This window comes from Mustela erminea, chromosome 11, assembly GCF_009829155.1.
Source record: "Mustela erminea isolate mMusErm1 chromosome 11, mMusErm1.Pri, whole genome shotgun sequence".
Classification (NCBI taxonomy): domain Eukaryota; kingdom Metazoa; phylum Chordata; class Mammalia; order Carnivora; family Mustelidae; genus Mustela; species Mustela erminea.
Window position 1 is genome coordinate 46,355,029 of NC_045624.1, and position 20,365 is coordinate 46,375,393.

General features: G+C 41.8%; 1 long non-coding RNA gene across 3 annotated transcripts in view; it reads left to right on the top strand.

The window, feature by feature from the left end:
* Positions 1-20,365, top strand: part of LOC116569463 — a 42,574-nt gene that overhangs the window by 12,374 nt on the left and 9,835 nt on the right. For all 3 annotated transcript variants that reach the window (XR_004277036.1, XR_004277038.1, XR_004277037.1), the window contains exon 4: positions 20,086-20,184. This is a non-coding gene — a long non-coding RNA (uncharacterized LOC116569463). The remainder of the gene's footprint in view (positions 1-20,085; positions 20,185-20,365) is intronic.

Genomic DNA, 20,365 nt, shown 5'->3' on the forward strand with positions numbered 1-20,365 from the left:
TCATGACCCGAGCAGAAGGCAGCCGCCAAACTAACTGAGCCACTCTGGCATCCCTGGATCATGGATTTTAAATGTAAATGTAAATGTAAAGCTATACAACTTTTGGAATAAAATATCAAAACTCTTTGCAGCGTAGGACAAGGTGAAGGATTCTTAGACACAGACACAGCTAACGTACAATCCATAAAATAAAAAATCACTAAATTGGATTTCAGAACTAAAAAAAAAAAACACCTTTTGTTCTGAAAAGACTCTGTTAATAGGAACCGAAAACAAACTATAGATGGGGAGAAAATATTTGCAAACCACGTATCTGACAAAGGCCTTACACTTCAAATATATAAAGGGCTCTCGAAATGCAATAGTAAAAAATCAATTACAAAGTGGGCAACGGGGTGTCTGGGTGCTCAGCTGGTTTAGCATCTGACTCTTCATTTTGGCTCAGGTTATGATCTCAGAGTTGTGAGACTGAGCCCATGTTGGGCTCTGTGCTAGGCGTGGAGCCTGCATAAGAGTCTCTTTCTCTCCCTCTCCTGCTCCCCAACCCCACATGCACTCTATCTCTAAAATAAATAAAATGGGCAAGGGACATGAATGGATGTTTCACTAAACTGGAGATACAGGTGACAGATGAGCACTTGAAAAGATGCACAGTGTCACTAACCATTAGTGAAATGCAAATTAGAACCACAGTGAGATATTAATAGGCACTTATCAGAATGGCTAAAATAGAAAATTTTGGCAGCACCAAATGCTGGTAAGAATGTAGAGAAATGGAATCACTTTTTTTTTTTCGCATGTTTATAGCAGCTTTATGGGGAATAGCCAAAAAACTGGAAACAAAGCAAATGTCCATCAATCGAGAAATGTGTAAACAAACTGTATTCTCTCCAAATATAGACTACTGCTTAACAGGAGAAGGAAGTGAACTCTTATTTTTTTTTTTAAAAAGATTTTATTTATTTATTGTTCAGAAAGAGACAGACAGAACAAGCAGGGGGAGCAGCAGGCAGGGGAAGAAGCAGGCTCCCTGCTCACCAGGGAGCACGATGTGGGACTTGATCCCAGAACCCTGAGCAGATGCTTAACTGATTGAGCCACCCAGGTGCCCTGAAATGAGCTCTTGGTACATGCTACAACTTGGACAGATCTCAGAGTAATGATGCTGAGTAAAAGAAGCCAGAACAAACAAGTATACATACTGTATGATTTCGTTATATAAAACTCTAGGAAATGCAACTTAATATATGGGACAGAGGGGGAAGAGGACAGGGAGGGAGATGAGAGAGAGATTGAAAAAGGCCACAAGAAAACTTTTGGAGGTGATTGAATGTAAAATGGTTCAGCTGCTCTGGAAAAGTTTGGTGGTTCCTTAAAAAACTCAACATGGAAACATAAGCCAGCAGTGGCTCTCCTGGGCATTTGTCTTAGAGAAGTGAAGACATGCATTCACACACACACACACCTGTAAGTGAATGTGGATACAGCTTCATTCATGGTAGCCCCAAACTGGAAACAATCTAGATGCCCTTCATTTGGGTGAGTGATAAAACTGTGGGGGAACCCCCCCTACACACAAAGGCTGTGGGAACTCCATCCCACAGAGTATGTCTCAGCAATAAAAATGGGACAAGCTCCAGGGGTGCCTGGGTGACTCAGTTGTTGGGCGTCTGCCTTCGACTCAGGTCATAATCCCAGGGGCCTGGGATCCAGCCCCATATTAGGCTCCCTGCTTGGCAGGAAATCTGCTTCTTCCTCTCCCACTCCCTCTGCTTGTGTTCCCTCTCTTGCTGTTTCTCTTTCTGTCAAATAAATAAATAAAATCTTTTAAAAAAATTGGACAAACTCTAGTTTTACACAACCATTTTGATGAATCTCCAGAAAATGATGCAGAGTGAAGAGAGCCAATGCCAAAATGTTACATACTGTTTGATTCTCTTTATATAACGTTCTCAGAATGACAACATTATGAATCTGGAGAATAGTTATTTGTAGGGGACAGGTATGGGGAATGGGCTGGGGTGGGCATGGGTACCAAGAGACAGCAGGAAGAAGTTAGATTGTGTCTTGATTTTGGTGGTTGTTACCCAAATCTTTATACACATGGGATAAAACAGCATCCAGCTATACTCACACACATAGATATGTGAATGTGGACTTAGACACCTGTGGGAACCGAGTAGGGTCTGTAGTCGTGTCAACTGGTCATTTTCCTGGTTTGGTGATGTACTACAGTTATATAAGATGTCACCACCGGGGAAACAGAATGAATGGTACTTCTGACTCTTTACTTGCTTCTTAACTTTTAATTATTTCAAAATAAAAAGTTTAAAACACTCAGCATCTAGTGAGGTAAAAAGCAGCACTGTCTGGTTATGCCCCAGGGCTCCTTCTCTCTCGAATCCTGTGCCAGGACTCAACTTCTCATGGGACCAGGATCCTCCAGGAGGTCCAAGTGCTGGGAAAGCTAGAACCTGAATCTGATATTTTCATTTCTCTCATGCAAGGCTATTCTCACCTTTTCCCTGTAAAAATGTGCCCAGTAGCCCAATCCCAGTGGTGTGTTCTTCTAGGCCTCTACTCAAGATGCCTCTTGACTGGGTACTCGGAGAAGGGGACTCTGTTCCTGCTGATCGACTTCCAGCCTAGTCCAGGGGATTCATGTTGGTATGTGCCCTTGCCCTTTGATCTACAGACCTGAAGGTGGAAAGGGAGGGAGCCAGGTGGATGAATAGGGTAGAAGGAAGAGCCACTGCCAAGACTCTCCAAGGCAGGAGTATGCCTAGCATGTCTGAGTCTGAAATTCAGTGAATATAGGCATTAATAGCAGGAGAGGTGATCGGAGCCCTGAGAGGAAGCCAGAAAAGTCATGTCTATAAGCCTCATGTACCACTGTGAATACTGGCTTTTATTATGAATGACGTGGCAAACCATTGGAGGATTCTAGGCAATGTGGGGGCCAGATCTCACTTATATTTTCACGGGATCCTTCTGCTTGCTGTGTTGGGATAGACTCCTGGGAGCTAGGGGAGGGCAAGTATAGAAAAAGCTGAGTTAGGAGGTAGGTATGGACATGTAAAGCCAATAGTCTTCACCAAATTTCTGTTGGTGGTGGGAAAGAAAAATGGAGTCAAGGTTGACAGTGTCAGCTTACTTCTTCACATTGCATGAGCTAGGAGAGTTTTTAAAAACAATTATAGGGTCATCTTCTATATTTTATTTTATTAACATATAATGTATTATTTGCTTCAGGGTACAGGTCTGTGAATCATCAGTCTTACACAATTCATAGCACATACGCTCCCCAGTGTCCATAACCAGGCCATCCTATCCCTACCCTCAACCCCTGCAGCAAACCTCAGTTTGTTTCCTGAGATTAAGAGTCTCTTATGGTTTGTTTCCCTCCCCAGTCCCATCTTATTTCATTTTTTCCCTCCCTCTCCCCCACGACCCCCACCCCCGCCCACCCCCGCCCTGCCTCTCAAATTCCTCATATCAGTGAGATCATATGATAATTGTCTTTCTCTGACTGACTTGTTTCACTTAGCATAATACCCTCTAGTTCCATCCACGTCATTGCAAATGGCAAGATTTCGGGATTTTTTTTGATGGCTTCATAATATTCCATTGTATGTGTATATATCACATCTTTTTTATCCATTTATCTGTTGATGGGCATCTAGGTTCTTTCCATAGTTTGGCTATTGTGGACATTGCTGCTATAAACATTTGGGTGCACACACCCCTTCAGATCACTACAATTGTATCTTTAGGGCAAATACCCAGTAGTGCACTTGCTGGATTGTAAGGTAGCTCTGTTTTCAACTTTTTGAGGAACCTCCATACTGTTTTCCAGAGTGGCTGCACCAGCTTGCATTCCGACCAACAGTGTAGGAAGGTTCCCCTTTCTCTGCAACCTTGCTAACACCTATCGTTTTCTGACTAATTTTAGCTATTCTGACAGGTGTGGGGTGGTATCGATTTGTATTTCCCTGATGCCAAGTGATGTTGAACACTTTTTCATGTGTCTATTGGCCATCTGGATGTCTTCTTTGCAGAAATGTCTGTTCATGTCTTCTTTCTTGATTGGATTATTTGTTCTTAGGGTGTTGAGTTTGATAAGTTCTTTATAGATTTTTGATACTAGCCATTTATCTGATATGTCATTTGCAAATATCTCCTCCCATTCAGTTGGTTGTCTTTTGGTTTTGTTCAGTGTTTCCTTTGCTGTACAAAAGCTTTTGATCTTGATGAAGTACCAATAGTTCATTTTTGCCCCTGCTTCCCTTGCCTTTGGCGATGTTTCTAGGAAGAAGTTGCTGTAGCTGAGGTCAAAAAGGTTGCTGCCTGTGTTCTCCTCCAAGATTTTAATGGATTCCTGTCTCACACTGAGGTCTTTCATCCATGTAGAGTCTATTTTTGTGTGTGGTGTAAGGAAATGGTCCCATTTCATTCTTCTGCATGTGACTGTCCAATTTTCCCAACACCATTTGTTGAATAGACTGTCTTTTTTCCTTTGAGTATTCTTTCCTGCTTTGTTGAAGATTAGTTGATCATAGAGTTGAGCGTCCATTTCTGGGTTCTCTATTGTGTTCCATTGATCTCTGTGCCTGTTTTTGTGCCAGTACCATACTGTCTTGATGATTACAGCTTTGTAGTAGAGCTTGAAGTCTGGAATTGTCATGTCACCAGCTTTGGTTTTCTTTTTCAACATTCTTCTGGCTATTCGGGGTCTTTTCTGATTCCATGTAAATTTTAGGATTATTTGTTCCATTTCTTTGAAAAAAGTTGATGGTATTTTGATAGGGATTGCATTAAATATCTAGGTTGCTCAAGGTAGCATAGACATTTTCAAAATATTTGTTCTTCCAATTCATGAGCATGGAACATTTTTCCATTTCTTTGTGTCTTCCTCAATTTCTTTCATGAATACTCTGTAGTTTTCTGAGTACAGATTCTTTGCCTCTTTGGTTAGATTTATTCTTAGGTATCTTATGGTTTTGGATGCAATTGTAAATGGGATTGAGTCCTTCATTTCTCTTTCTTCTGTTTTGTAGTTGGTATATAGACTTGCAACTGATTTCTGTCCATTGATTTTCTATCCTGATATTTTACTGAATTCTTGTATGAGTTCTAGCAGTTTTGGAGTGGAGTCTTTTAGGTTTTCCACATAAGGGATCATATCATCTTCAGAGTGAGAGTTTGACTTCTTCTTTGCCAGTTCATATGCCTTTTATTTCTTTTTGTTGTCTGATTGCTGAGGCTAGGACTTCTAGTACTATGTTGAATAGTGGTGGTGATAGTTGACAGCCCTGCCATGTTCCTGACCCTAGGGGAAAAGCTCTCAGTTTTTCCCCATTGAGAATGATATTCACTATGGGTTTTCATAGATGACTTTCATGACATGTACCCTCTATGCATACACTGTGAAGAGTTTTGATCAAGAAAGGATGTTGTACTTTGTCAAATGCTTTTTCACCAACTATTGAGAGTATCATATGGTTGTTGTTCTGTCTTTTATTAATGTATTGTGTCCCATTGATTGATTTGCAGATGTTGAACCAGCCGTGCAGCCCAGGAATAAATCCCACTTGGTCATAGTGAATAATTCTTTTAATGTACTGTTGGATCCTCTTAGCTTGTATTTTGGTGAGAATTTTTGCACCCATGTCCGTCAAAGATATTGGTCTACAGACCAGTATGTCTGGTTTTGGGATCAAGGTAATGCTGGCCTCATAAAATAAGTTTGGAAGTTTTCCTTCCATTTCTCTTTTTTGGAACAGGTTCTAGAGAATAGGTGTTAATTCTTCTTTAAATGTTTGATAGAACTTGCCTGGGAAGCTGTCTGGTCCTGGACTGTTGTTTGTTGGGAGGTTTTTTGAAGACTGCTTCAATCTCCTTACTGGTTATGCGTCTGTTCAGGTTTTCTATTTATTCCTGTTTCAGTTTTGGTAGTTTATATGTCTTTAGGAATGCATCCATTTCTGCCAGATTGTCAAATGGGTTGGTGTATAGTTGCTCATAATATGTTCTTATAATTGTTTGTATTTCTTTGGTGTTGGTTGTGATCTCTCCTTTTTCATTCATGATTTTATTAATTTGGGTCATTTCTTTTTTCTTTTTGATAAGTCTGGCCAGGGGTTTATCAGTCTTATTAATTCTTTCAAAGAACCAGCTCCAAGTTTTTTTGATTTGTTCTACTGTTCTTTTGGTTTTTATTTCACTGATTTCTGCTCTGATCTTTATGGTTTCTCCTGCTGGGTTTAGGCTTTCTTTGCTGTTCTTTCTCTAACTCCTTTAGGTGTAGGGTTAGATTGTATACTTGAGTCCTTTCTTGTTTCTTGAGAAAGGCTTGTATTGCTATATACTTTCCTCTCAGGACTGCCTTTGCTGTGTCCCAAAGATTTTCAACAGTTGTGTTTTCATTTTTGTTCCATGAATTTTTTTTTTTAAAAATTCTTCTTTAATTTCCTGGTTGACCCATTCATTCTTTAGTAAGATGCTCTTTAGCTTCCATGTATTTGAGTCCTTTCCAATGTTTTCAAATGCTTTCAAAGCATTGTGGTCTAAAATTATGTGGGGAATGATCCCATTCTTTTGGTACCAGCTGAGACCTGATTTGTGACCCAGGATGTGATCTATTCTGGATAATGTTCTTTGTGTGGTAGGGAAGAATGTGTATTCTGTTGCTTTGGGATGGGATATTCTGAATACATCTGTGATGTGCATCTGGTCCAGTGTCATTTGAAGCCTTTATTTCCTTGTTGATCTTTTGCTTAGATGACATGTTAATTTCAGTGAGGGGGCTGTTGAAGTCCCCACTATTATTGTATTATTATCGATATGTTTCTTTTATTTTGTTATTAGTTGGTTTATATAGTTGTGTGCTCCCATGTTAGGGGCATAGATACTTAAAATAGTTAGATTTTCTTGTTAGACCCTTCAAGTATGATATAGTGTCCTTCCTCATCTGTTATTGTAGTCTTTGGCTTAAAAATCTAATTTATCTGATATAAGGATAGCCACTCCAGCTTTCTTTGGATGTCCATTAGCATGATAAATTGTTTTCCACCCCGTCACTTTAAATCTGGAGGTGTCTTTGGGTCTAAAATGAGTTTCTTGCAGACAACAAGATTTTGTTTGTTTGTTTTGTTTTTTATCCACTCTGATACCCTGTGTCATAAGTGGGGCATTTAGCCCATTTCATTAAGGGTAGTGATTGAAAGATATGAATTTAGTGCCATTGTGTTGCCTGTAACATGACTGTTACTGTATATTGTCTCTTTTCCTTTCTGGTCTGTGTTACTCTTAGTCTTTCTCTTTGCTTAGAGAACCACTTTCAGTATTTCTTGTAAGGCTGGTTTGGTGTTTGCAAGTTCTTTTAGTTTTTGTTTGTCCTGGAAGCTTTTTATCTCTTCTTCTATTTTCAATGACAGCCTAGCTGGATATAGTATTCTTGGCTGCATGTTTTTCTCATTTCATGCTCTGAATATATCATCCTAGTCCTTTCTGGCCTTCCAGGTCTCTGTGGATAGGTCTGTTGCCAATCTAATATTTCTACCGTTGTAGGTTACAGACCTCTTGTCCTGAGCTGCTTTCAGGATTTTCTCTTTGTCTCTAGACTTGTAAGTTTTACTATTACATGGCAGGGTATTGACCTATTTTTATTGATTTGGAAGGAGGCTCTCTGTGCCTCTTGGATTTTGATGCTTGTTCCCTTCCCCAAATTAGGGAAATTCTCTGCTATAATTTGTTCCAATATACCTTCTGCCCCCCCTTTTTTCTTCTCCTAGGATCCCAGTTATTCTATTATTGTTTCATCTTATATCACTTACCCCTTTAATTCTCCCCTCGTGGTCCAGTAGTTGTTTCTCTCTTTTTCTCAACTTCTTTATTCTCCATTATTTGGTCTTCTATATCACTAATTCTGTCTTCTGCCTCTTTTATCCTAGCAGTAAGAATCTCCATTTTTTATTGGACCTCATTAATAGCTTTTTTGATTTCAACTTGGTTAGATTTTCATTCTTTTATTTCTCCACAAAGGGATTTTATTTCTCCACAAGGGGATTCTCTAGTATCTTCTATGCTTTTTTCAAGTCCAGCTATCATCTTTATAATTGTCATTCTGAACTCTAGTTCTGACATCTTACTAATGTTTGTAATGATTAGGTCCCCAGCAGTCGCTACTGCCTCTTGTTCTTTTTTTTTTTTTTTTTTTGAGGTGAGTTTTTCTGCCTTGTCATCTTGTCCAGAGAGAATAGATGAATGAGAGAACAGAATGCTAAAAGGATAACAACAACTCCAGAAAAATATACACTAACCAAATCAGAAGAGGCCCAAAACTGAGGGGAAAAGAAAGTAAAAAAGAAATATGATTAGGCTAGTGAATAGAACAGAGTAATGATTTTGGGTGTATTTTGGTCTGTTAGAAGAAACTGCATCCCAAAAATTAAAAAAAAATCTATCTATCTATTGATGGGTAAACACAATAAAGGGATCGAATATAACTATAAAGATGAACATTTAAAAAGATTTTTAAAAAGGTATTGACAAGATAAGCAGTTGATTGAAAGAAAAAAATAAAAAGGAGAGAATGTGATCAGGGTAGAGACTAGAAGAAAGCCATATGCTAGATTTAGGGTATATTTTGGTCTGTTAGAAGAAACTGTATCCCAAAATTTTAAAGAAATAAAAATTTATATGTATACAAATAATAATGTTAAATAAAATGAAGGGATAGAATAGGACTATAAAAATGAAAACTAAAAAAGATTTTTAAAAAAGTATTGGTAAGATAAAATAGTTAAAATAAGTTAAAATAGGAAAGAGGAAACATACAAAAAATAGGGAAAAATATAAAAACTTTAAAACTTTAAAAATTTAACTTTGAAAGACTAAGGAATCATGGGGAAAAGGCCATGCATTCTGTGTGCTGTGGTCCCCTAGCACAGGTGTTTTGCAGTTCTCATTCATTAGTGAACTTGGTCTTGGCTGTATGTTCTTGCTGATCTTCTGGGGGAGGGGCCTGTTGCAGTGATTCTCAAGTGTCTTTGTTCAAGGGCAAATGTCTTTGCACCACCCTTATCAGGGGCCAGGCTAAGTAATCTGCTCAGTTCCCTCTCCGGAGCTTTTGTTCCCTGAACGCTTTCCATACAGCTTTGGAGGATGGGAATGAAAATGGTGGCCTCCCAATCTCCAATCCCAGAGGTGCTGAGAGCCCAGGGCCCTACTCTTCAGTGCGCCCTCAGAGAAAAGCAGTCAGTCCTCCTATCTCCCTGGTCTCTGGCCATGCTCCTTGCGGTTGACTGAGCATTTCTGTCTTTGGCATGGGGCCCCATTTGGAGTCTCCAAACCCAACAGATTCCTGCAGCGCTCTCCCATGCAGCTCCTCCCAAAGGAGGAAGGAGGGGTCTCCCGGGATCTGCTACTTATGGGGTCCTTCCTTGAAGAGCAGTGGCCCGACTGTGCCTCAGATCACAGTTTAATGTATTCTTGAGCTGAGTGCCCCCTCCTTGGCCCCATCTCTGCAGCAGCTTACCTGCTGTGATACCTGGGGGCTCTGCCACACTTAGGCACTCCTGGTCTTTTTTGTGACCCCAAGGGACCCGAGACCACACTGTCCCCCCCGCCCCACCTCGCTTAGCCTCAGAGCGACATCCCTCATTGGAGCAGACTTCTAAAAGTTCTGATTTTATTCTCTGCTGCTCTACCGCTTGCTGGCAGCGGGCTCCTTCCCCCCATCTATCTTCCTGTATATCGCCTCAGATTCACTTCTCTGCGTGTCCTACCTTCTGGAAAGTGGTTGCTTTTCTGTTCCTAGAATTGCTGCTCTGCTTCTGTTTGATCTCCTGTTGAGTTTGTAGGTATTCATAATTTTTTGATAACTGTCTGCCTGAACTCTTGGGACCCAATGATCTTTGGGTCTCCTACTCCTCTGTTATATACTACTCTCCTCCTCCCCTGTATTTTCTTTCATTACTCAATATTGAGAACTTTTCCATGTCAGCATACTGGGAGCCATTTCCAAGTTAATAACTTTAGAAACATATTCTTCTTTTTTGTTGTTGTTTTTTTAAAGATTTTATTTATTTGAGAGAGTGAGAGAGAGCATAAGAGGGGAGAAGGTCAGAGGAAGAAGCAGACTCCCCATGGAGCTGGGAGCCCGACACAGGACTCGATCTGGAGACTCTGGGATCATGACCTGAGCTGAAGGCAGTTGCTTAACCAACTGAGCCACCCAGGCACTCAGAAACATATTATTCTTAATTATTGAGCAGTATCCATTAGGTAGCCATCCCATGAGTGCCTTAACAAATCCACTATTGATAGGCATTATATTTTTCAGTTTTTTTCTGAAATGGTGAATTCTGGTAAAAATTGACTGATCTGATAACCTTTGGTGGTAGATAATAATCTATCAGGTGAATCTGCACTTCTTTTTTTACAGCTAGGTAGTCTATTTTAAACTGCCTAAATATTTATTTTCAAAATCTACTTTTTCTGATCATCAGAGTAATATGTCTTTATTTAAAAAGATATATGTTACAGGATTTTGAATGAGACTTTTCTTTTTGTTACCAAGTTTCAACCAAGGTTCCTAAGACTGAGAACAATAGATGATAGCCCAAAGGTTCAGAGAATGCTAAGAGTAAGAAAATTTTTTGTGACCCTTAGTTTAGCACCCACCTTGCAAGGGTGATATCTAAGGGAATATAGTGGAGTGAGCAAGATTTTTAAAGCAAGCAAGGTTTTTAAAATTGAAATTCAATTATTTAACTTATAGTGTATTATAGTGTTTCAGAGGCAGAGGTCAGTGATTCATCAGTCTTGTATAATACTCAGTGTTCTTTACATCATGTGCCCTCCTTAATGTCTATCACCCAGTTACCCCATCCCCGACCCCCTCCACTCCAGCAACTCTCAGTTTGTTTCCTATGATTAAAAGTCCATTGTGGTTGTCTGTCTCTCTGATTCTGTCTTGTTTTATTTTTCCCTCCCTTCCCCTATGCTCCTCTGTTTCATTTCTTAAATTCCACATATAAGTAAAATCATATGGTCATTGTCTTTCCCTGATTGACTTATTTCACTTAGCATATAACCCTCTAGTTCCATCCACATCATTGCAAATGGCAAGATTTCTTTTTTTTTTTGATGGCTGAATAATATTCATATATATATGAATATTATATATATATTTATCTATTCATCTGTTGATGGACATCTGGGCTCTTTCTATAGTTTGGCTATGGTGGACGTTGCTGCTATAAACATTCTGGTGCATGTGTCCCTTTGGATCACTACATTTGTGTCCTGTAGTGCGATTGCTGGGTCATAGGGTAGCTCTACTTTCCACTTTTTGAGGAACCTCCATACTGTTTTCCAGAGTGGCTACGCCAGCTTGCATTCCCACCTGCAGTGTAAGAGGGTTCCCCTTTCTCCACAGCCTCGCCAACATTTGTCATTTTCTGACTTCTTAATTTTGCCATTCTGACTGGCGTGCAGGGTATCTCATTGGGGTTTTGATTTGTATTTCCCCGAGAAGCAAGAAGCTTAATAGGATTTCTTTTTAGAAGAGAATTTTTGAGTACTATGGGACTGTTCTTTGATGAAGGAAAGCCTAAGCTTGGGGGAGTTTCACAGAATCCCTCTGACAGCTTAGTGTGTGTCTCCTAGAGTTTGGGGACTTCAAATGACCTGATTGATGCTATAGGTAAAAAGAGAGTACTATGGCGAGGGGAATGATCTGCTCTCTACCAAATGATGTGGAAGAAGTACATTCATTACTATGGGCCAAGTGGGACCCCAGGAAGGCTTAGACATACAAGGGATCTGACCCAGGCTCAGTGAGCCAAGCAGAGACAGATGTTGGGAGGTCAAGAGGTCCTTTGGAAGCCAGTGCTGTGCAGAGAGTTCAATGAATCCTGTAGGAGGAAGCAGTACTGTGTGAGGGAACCACTAGGAGATTTCCACCGGAACAGTCAGATAGGAGGAACTTGGGACCCCAGTGAGTATGGAGCTACTTTATTAGCCCTATAGCTTCCACCTGGAATTTTAAATGGCAGAGAAATAAACTTCTGTCTTGTTTAATCCATTGTAATTTGGGTTCTCTGCTACTTGCAGCTGAAACTAAAACTACCTACCTTACCAATCCTATTCAAATACGTTCAGGGAAAAAGAGAAGAATGCTATGTCACTTTCCTTATGAGACAAAGAGTTGAATAAAGACTGTTCAAGCAAAGACAATTATAGACTAATTTCAATTTTACATGTAAACTTGATGTAAAATTCTGAAAGAAAAGTGAGTTAATGCACAGTTCTTTAAAGCACCATATTAAATGTATATGATTATATAAAATTTTCCTACAATTATATAGGTAACTTCTATGCAAGACCGTATGGAGGACCCTCGATAAGTTAAAAATATAAAGTATCTTGTCATCTGCGAAGAAAGAGGTTTGGCTTCTTCATTGCCAATTTGAATGCCTTTTGTTTCTCTTTGTTGTCTGATTGCTGTTGCTAGGATTTCTAATACTATGTTGAATAAGAGTGGTGAGAGTGGGCATCCTTGTGTTCCTGATCTCAAAGGGAAGGCTGTCAGCTTTTTCCCATTGAGGATGATATTTGCTGTGGGTTTTTCATAGATAGATTTTATTAAGTTTAGGAATGTTCCCTTTATCCCTATACTTTGAAGCGTTTTAATCAGGAACAATTGCTGTATCTTGTCAAATGCTTTTTCTGCATCAGTTGAGAGGACCATGTGGTTCTACTCTCTTCTCTTAATGATTTGTTCTATCACATTGATTGATTTGCAAATGTTGAACTACCCTTGCATCCAGGAGATAAATCCCTCCTGGTCATGGTGGATAATCTTTTTTTTTTATTTTTAAGATTTTATTTATTTATTTGACAGAGAGAGATCACAAGTAGGCAGAGAGGCAGGCAGAGAGAAAGGTTCTCTGTGGAGCAGAGAGCCCGATACGGGGCTCGATCCCAGGACTCTGGGATCATGACCTGAGCCGAAGGCAAAGGCTTTAACCCACTGAGCCACCCAGGCGTCCGGTGGATAATCTTTTGGATCCTATTAGCTAGGATCTTGTTGAGAATCTTGGCATCCATCTTTATCAGAGATATTGGTCTGAAATTCTCCTTTTTGGTGGGGTCTTTGTTTGGTTTGGGGATCAAGGTAATGCTGGCTTTATAAAAAGAGTCTGGAAGTTTTCCTTCTGCTTCAGTTTTTTGAAACAGCTTCAGGAGAATAGGTGTTATTTCTTCTTTGAAAGTTTGGTAGAATTCCCCAGGGAATCCATCAGATCCTGCGCTCTTGTTTTTTGGGAGGTTTTTGATCACTGCTTCAATATCATTACTACATATTGGTCTATTCAGGTTGTCAATTTCTTCCTGGTTCAGTTTTGGAAGTTTATAGCTTTCCAGGAATGCATCCATTTCATCTAGGTTGCTTAACTTATTGGCATATAACTGTTGATAATAATTTCTGACGATTGTTTCTATTTCCTTGGTGTTAGTTGTGATCTCTCCCTTTTCATTCATAATTTTATTAATTTGGGTCTTCTCTCTCTTCTTTTGGATTAGTTTGGCCAGTGGTTTATGGATCTTACTGATTCTTTCAAAAAGCCAGCTTCTAATTTCATTGATGTGTTCTACTGTATCTCTAATTTCTATCTCATTGATCTCTGCTCTAATCTTGATTATTTCCCTTCTTGTGTGTGGAGTTGGCTTAATTTGTTGTTGATTCTCCAGTTCTTTAAGGTGTAAAGACAGCTGGTGTATTCTGGATTTTTCAGTTTTTTTTGAGGGAGGCTTGGATGGCTATGTATTTCCCCTTTAGGGCCACCTTTGCTGTATCCCATAGGTTTTGGAACAAAGTATCTTCATTCTCATTGGTTTCCATGAATTGTTTAAGTTCTTTGATTTCCTGGTTGATCCAAGCATTCTTTTTTTTTTTTTTTTTTGAAAATTTTATTTATTTATTTGTCAGAGAGAGAGAACACACAAGCAGGCTGAGTGGTAGGCAGAGGCAGAGAGAGAAGCAGGCTCCCAACTGAGTAAGGAGCCCGATGTGGGACTTGATCCCAGGACCCTGGGATTACGACCTGAGCCGAAGGCAGTGGCTTAACCAACTGAGCCACCCAGGCGTCCCTGACCCAAGCATTCTTAAGCAGGGTGGTCTTTAGCTTCCAGGTGTTTGAATTCCTTCCGAACTTTTTCTTGTGGTTGAGTTCCAGTTTAGAATTACCATATGATTCAGTGATTCCATTACTATTTACCTGAAGAATACAAAAACACTAATTCGAAAGGACACATGCACCCCTATGTTTATTGCAGCATTATTTACAATAGCCAAATTATGGAAGCAGCCCAAGTGTCCCTTGATAAATGAATGGATAAAGAAGATGTGAGATATACACACAATGGAATATTACTCAGCCATAAAAAGGAATAAAATCTTGCCATTTGCAGCATGGGTGGGCTTGGAGCTTGTAATTTAAGTGAAATAAGTTTGTCAGAGAAAGACAAATACCATATGATTTCATATGTGAAATTTAAGAAAAAAAAACAAGCCAAGAAAGAAGGGAAAAACAAAAAACCAGACTCAAGGATAGAGAAGAAACTATTACCAGAGGGGAGGGGAGTGGGTGCGATGGGTGTGAAATAGGGGAAGGGGTTAAAGAGGACTGAGTCATATAGAGAATTGTTGAATCACTATGTTGTACTGATTTTTTATTCTGAATTTTAAAATTCTTCTGATGCAATGCCAATGTGGTCGATGTGAAGATTTTGGAGAGCTGAGGGGTGGAGTCCCGGAAGTGTCCTTCAGGGACGTTGGCTGTGGGCAGTAGATCATATGCTGGCCAGTCTTAGCAGAAGCGATCTGTTACAGGGCACTGGATAACTTATTGAATCTTAGGGATTATTTTATTTGTTGACAGATAGCATTCAGGGCCAGAGTGTTGGTGATGGTCTGTGGCTAAAGTAGGGCAAGAAGCAGTGTTGGCCGGCATGCCAAGGGATTTGGATGGTTATAGAGAGAGAATGGGCAGAGGAGCTGAGCAAAGGATGAGGGTGAGGTGGGGTCCCAGCAGCCGAGAGAGGGGGGTTTGAGATGAAGGGAGTGGTCCATTGTGCCAGCAACTTAGAAGCCTAGTACGTGGAAACCCGATGCCGCAGGGCGGTGGGTGGGGCTCTAGGGAGAGCTCCCCGAGGGTCTGGGGAGGGGGTGGCACCAGCAGCAGAGCCAGACCTAGTGGTGTGAAGGTGTGTGAGGGCAGCTGCACACCTGCTCCCACGCCATCTGGCTCCAGCAAAAGCCCTGTGAGGTTGGTGGGGCAGGCATTAGTTTTCATGTTTCAAAGGGAAGAAACCTGAGGCTCAGAAATGTTAAAAGCCTTGATCTGTGACCAAGCCAGGCCTTGTAGCTCTAAATCCAGTGCTCTCACAGGGTGACCACTGCATTCCACCATGGGCCAGGTGTGGCCCGGCTTTAAAAACTCATCAGGCCGTGATTGGTTAAATTCCTTAACTCTAATTTGCTAGGCAGCAATAAGTGATGGCACCCGAGAGCATGAAGAACGAAGAAGCATTCTCATAAGAGTTTCCCAAATCTGTTGAGTTTTTAGACAATCATTTGTTTGCTTACTCCGTGCCCTAGATACTCTAGGGAGTGCTGTATGGAGATTATCTGAAGCTCACCAGCTTCATGGAATAGGGCAATAGTAGTGCATTATGGGGACAAAGAAACAGGCTCAAGAAGTAAAATAACTTGCCCTAAGTTACACTATGGGAAGTGGTAGAGCTTGGATGTAACATCTGGGTCAGGGACCTAGCCCCTGACCTCCTCTAGTCCACCTTGCTCTGGATCCTAGCCAAAGAGAGCCAACTCTTGCTGTATAACCCACAGTTAAATACTTGGTTTTCCAACTCTCCAAACTGAATTATTTTGACGATCATTCCCAATGGATAGAAGAGAGAATATGGTAAAGATGAGGTGAGCTAAGGAAAACAAATTCAAGGTAAGCCTCAACAATGGAAAGTTTCCCATATTGGTCAGAGCTCCAAATGGTGGACAAGAGTCAATCAAAATGCATTTTCAGATTCTCCCGCTTCTAGAATCATCCCCTCCCTCCTTCGCACCAAAATACTATAGGACATTTGAGTATTTGCAGAAGGATTCTGCCATTAATTTTGAAAAGATTTGAGCGTCTACTGTATGCTAGGCCCAGTGCCAGTTAGGGGCTGGGATGGAGTGGTGAGCAGAGTGGACCAGATTCCTGCCCTCAGGAAGCCTCTAGCTGAGACAGTATTTTATTAGAGTTGGTTCTTTGGTTATGGGGGTGAGGGCCAGAAGACATTGGTCTGTGGGGGTGTGGAAGGTCCTCTGGAGCTTATGAGAGTTCAAACAACGTCCCCAATGCTGCAAAACTGTTGCCCCCTTTTTGTTAACAAACCTTGATTTGCTTCATGTATCCAAACCTGAGAGAGGGTGGGTCCCCAGTTCAGGTGAAACCATGGTTGTTTTAAACCTGGCCTTCTCCAATTTATCCTCCATGGTATCACCTGGGGGACCTGTTAAAAACAGACTGTCAGGGCGCCTAGGTGGCTCAGTGGGTTGAGCCGCTGCCTTCGGCTCAGGTCATGATCTCAGGGTCCTGGGATCGAGTCCCGCATCGGGCTCTCTGCTCAGCGGGGAGCCTGCTTCCTCCTCTCTCTCTCTCTGCCTGCCTCTCTGCCTACTTGTGATCTCTCTCTGTCATGTAAATAAATAAAAAATCTTTAAAAACAAAAACAAAAACAAAAACAGACTGTCAGACCCCAGCCCCAGATTCAACGAGTCAGGCCTGAGAAGTGGTATTTTTTAACAAGTCCCAGGTCCTGGTGCTGCTGGCCAGGGGACTCCACCTTGCAAAACACGGATCTACACTAATCAGGGTGATCTCTTCTTCCTTCCTAATTCCTGGCTTCATCATGAGCATGGGATGCACTTCTGGCCAATGAGTTGTAAAGGGATGTTTGTTGGGGGAAAGGTTTTCTGGCTGTCAAGTGGGACACATAGGATCCACAGTTAGAGAAAGACCTGGTGCTGCTTGTTCTTGCGGCTGCCTGCTGGTAGGCATGTCTACCAGAGCTTGAGGGTTGAAATGCTACTAAACCGAGCACGGTGCACTAGAGGACAGATAGCACCAGCCTTGAAGATGCCTTACATTTGGATGCTTGTTGAGACCATTACTGTCCATACTGTTCAAGCCCTGTGCATCCGAGTTTTAGGTTATGTGTGGCAGACACTTTACTGACTGGTGAACTGAGTACTTCTTATGGGTTAGTGACGTTCTCCTTATTATCAGAAGGAAGTCACCCACGCCCAAGAAGCGGTCCCTACGCGCTATCGGTAGTAGGTTGATCTTGCCACGACTGTTCCTGAGGTGAGGCAAGGAGGGCAATCAGTTTGACCGATCCCAGAGTCACGAACTCATTGGCCCATAAAGACCTCATGGGTTTTAGCAGTGACCCCTCGGAAAGTAACCCCCCCCCTTCTCCCAATCATGTACACACACACACAGGCATGAGTGCACCTGCTTTTTTTCTGATTTGGTCTCTGGCCCCGAATTCTTGACTTGATGAGGTCTGTTTTCATATCGCCACAGGTCTTCTGTGCATGGACTTTGGGGTCTTAATGTCTTTCCTTGATGGGCTCTTTGGCCTACACCTATGATTCTTGCAGCCCCCTGTTGCCCCTGACGGGGATGTCCGGCTCTATCCCATGCCTCGTATCCTCCAACCCCGCCAATTAATGGACCAATGTGGGCTTGCCTCACCTGACAAGGGATTGGTTTTGGAAGGGTGGTCCTGTATATGTAGGACAATAAACAATTTGTACATTGCTGTACAGCTTATATGGAGGCTCCTGTTTTCACCTTTGAGATCTTGATGGATCTTTAGAAGCACTCTGATAGGGAGGGGAAAGCAGATATGCTCATTTTCAGGTTAGGGAACTAGAACCAAACCAAGATTATACCCATTTTACAGATTAGGACATAGAAAAAGCCAGGTTTGGTTAACTGGAGTGACCAAAAATCTGTTCCAGTCATATTCTGTTCTCTTTAAGAAGATTTTGAAGCATACAGTTTTTCGGGAAAGTATGTCAAGGTAGTAATTTTTTGGCAGCAATGAAAAATGTGCTCCTGTAGATGATTTACCATAGATATGAGGTGCACAAGCCTACAGAAAGAGAGCATCATCACTTTTTCTGATGATAGGTTTTATTTTCATTCTTCACCCCCATTCACTCCTTAAGGCTCAGCAAGCTGCCTTTCACCGCATCATCCCATTGAAAAGCTCCTGTTAAGTTATGGGGGACTCCTAGGTTGCCATATCCAAAAGGGACTCATCACCTCTCACCTTGCAACAGCATATGACCCAGCGTCCCCTCCATCCCTGAAGTTCTGTCTTTGCTGTGTTCATCTTACACTCCACACTTTCTCCCTCTTTGACCTTTCCTGACCTTCCTTGCAAGGCTCTCTAACTTTGCCTGTTCCCTGGACTTTGTTCTTACCCAGGGTCCTACTATTGGTCCTTTCTACTTCACCTGTCCATATAGTCTGACTGTGTCATACCTACCAGCATATCCCCCTTTCTTGAGCTCCAAAACCACCTGTCCAACCGCCTACTAGACATTTCCATGTCGGTGAACCATTAGCACCATAATGCTTCCTGCAAACCCCACCCATGATTTTCCCCTGCTGAACCTACTCCCCTCCCCATATTCTCTTATCTTCCTAAATATTTGCTTAGTTGCAAGAAACAGGGAGGCATCATTTGTGACTCTACTTCAATTCTGGCATCAGATCAGTAAGTCCTAACAGCCTCTTAAATCTCTCTCATATCCATGACTCTTCTCCATCCCTCCTCTGGGGAGCCAAGTTCATGTGGGCATTGCCTCTAACAGTTTCCCGATTCCTTCTATGGCACCAGTCTTCAGTCTTCTGGTCTACCCTCCCTGTGTCACCAGACAGACCTTCCTGAGTTTGACTTGTGCTTGGCTTGCAAGGTTCTTTATTTCCTGGCACATTCCTGCTTCTTTAATCTCACTTCCCCTCCTCTTCCCTTATACTTCACATTCTAGTTAAACACAGCTCTGTGGTTCTCCAAGTTTCCCATGCTTCCACGTGTTTATGGTTGGCACCTGCTCTGTCCTCTGCCCAGGGAAGCCAGGGAAGGTCTCGGCAGGGAGGTAAACATGGAGTTGAGACTTGCAGCCTGTGCAGGAAGGTGTGTGACCAGCACGTGGGATCCAGGGCTCCCAGTCTTAGGGAATGTGTACTTCAGTGGGAGACAGATGAACCCACAGTCACAGCTCTTTGGGATATGTGCTGGGTGAGGTCCCTGAGTATGATACCATCTTTTCAACTAAACTTCGAAAAGAAAAATGACTGTGGCTCATTTGCATTTACAAAAAAAGCTAAGTCCTCCAAAGCACGAGGTTGAACGTGGTGCCTCCCATGTAACCAAGTAAATCTAAGTGGGACAAAGACATGGATTAGGACATTGTGCAACAGAGCTGAAGACAAGGAAGAGAGGCTTTCTGAATGGCACTCATGAGACTCTCTTTATTGGAATGCATCAGAACAGACCTCATTTGCTCCCTTCTCTTTCTCTTTCCTGAATGTTGGTGCTCCCCAGAACTCTGAACCGGGACTCTCACCTAGTTCTCTGTTCTGTGTCCTTGAGTCCTTACATTCAACCCCATGGTTGTCTCCTCCCAGAGCCCTATCTCTAGCCGTGGTCTGCCAGTGCAATTGCTCATGAAACATTTGTGCTTAGACGTTTCACAGCGACCTCGGTTTCACCGTGTCCAAAATGGCCCTCACCATCTTTGCTCCTTTTCCCACCCCTCCTCGAGACCACCAACTCCTCTTTCTCTCTTCTTTTCAGTAAATATTATGCAGTTGTCAAATTAAGCCACCGGGGAATCATCCTTGATTCTTTAATCCAATCTATAACCAAACTTTTTCAATTCTGCCTCCTTACTATGACTCCATTCTAGCTGACTTTGCCTTGCTACCCCCGATGCAGGCTACGTCACCGCAGTCCTTTATGACAAGGAGAACATCTCACTGCCTCTACCCTTACTACCTGCATCTGCTCAAATGTTCTCCATGGATCCACAACCAAGTAAGTGATCTTTTAAAATTGTAAACTAGATTGTGTCACCTGTCCCTTACAACCCATTAAGGCTAGTGCAACGTGGTACCCTGGATGGTATCCCAGGACAGAAGAAGATATTGGTAGAAAACCCATAAAATCTGAATGGCTTCTGGAATTTAGGTAGTAGTAATGTGCCAGTATTGGTTTC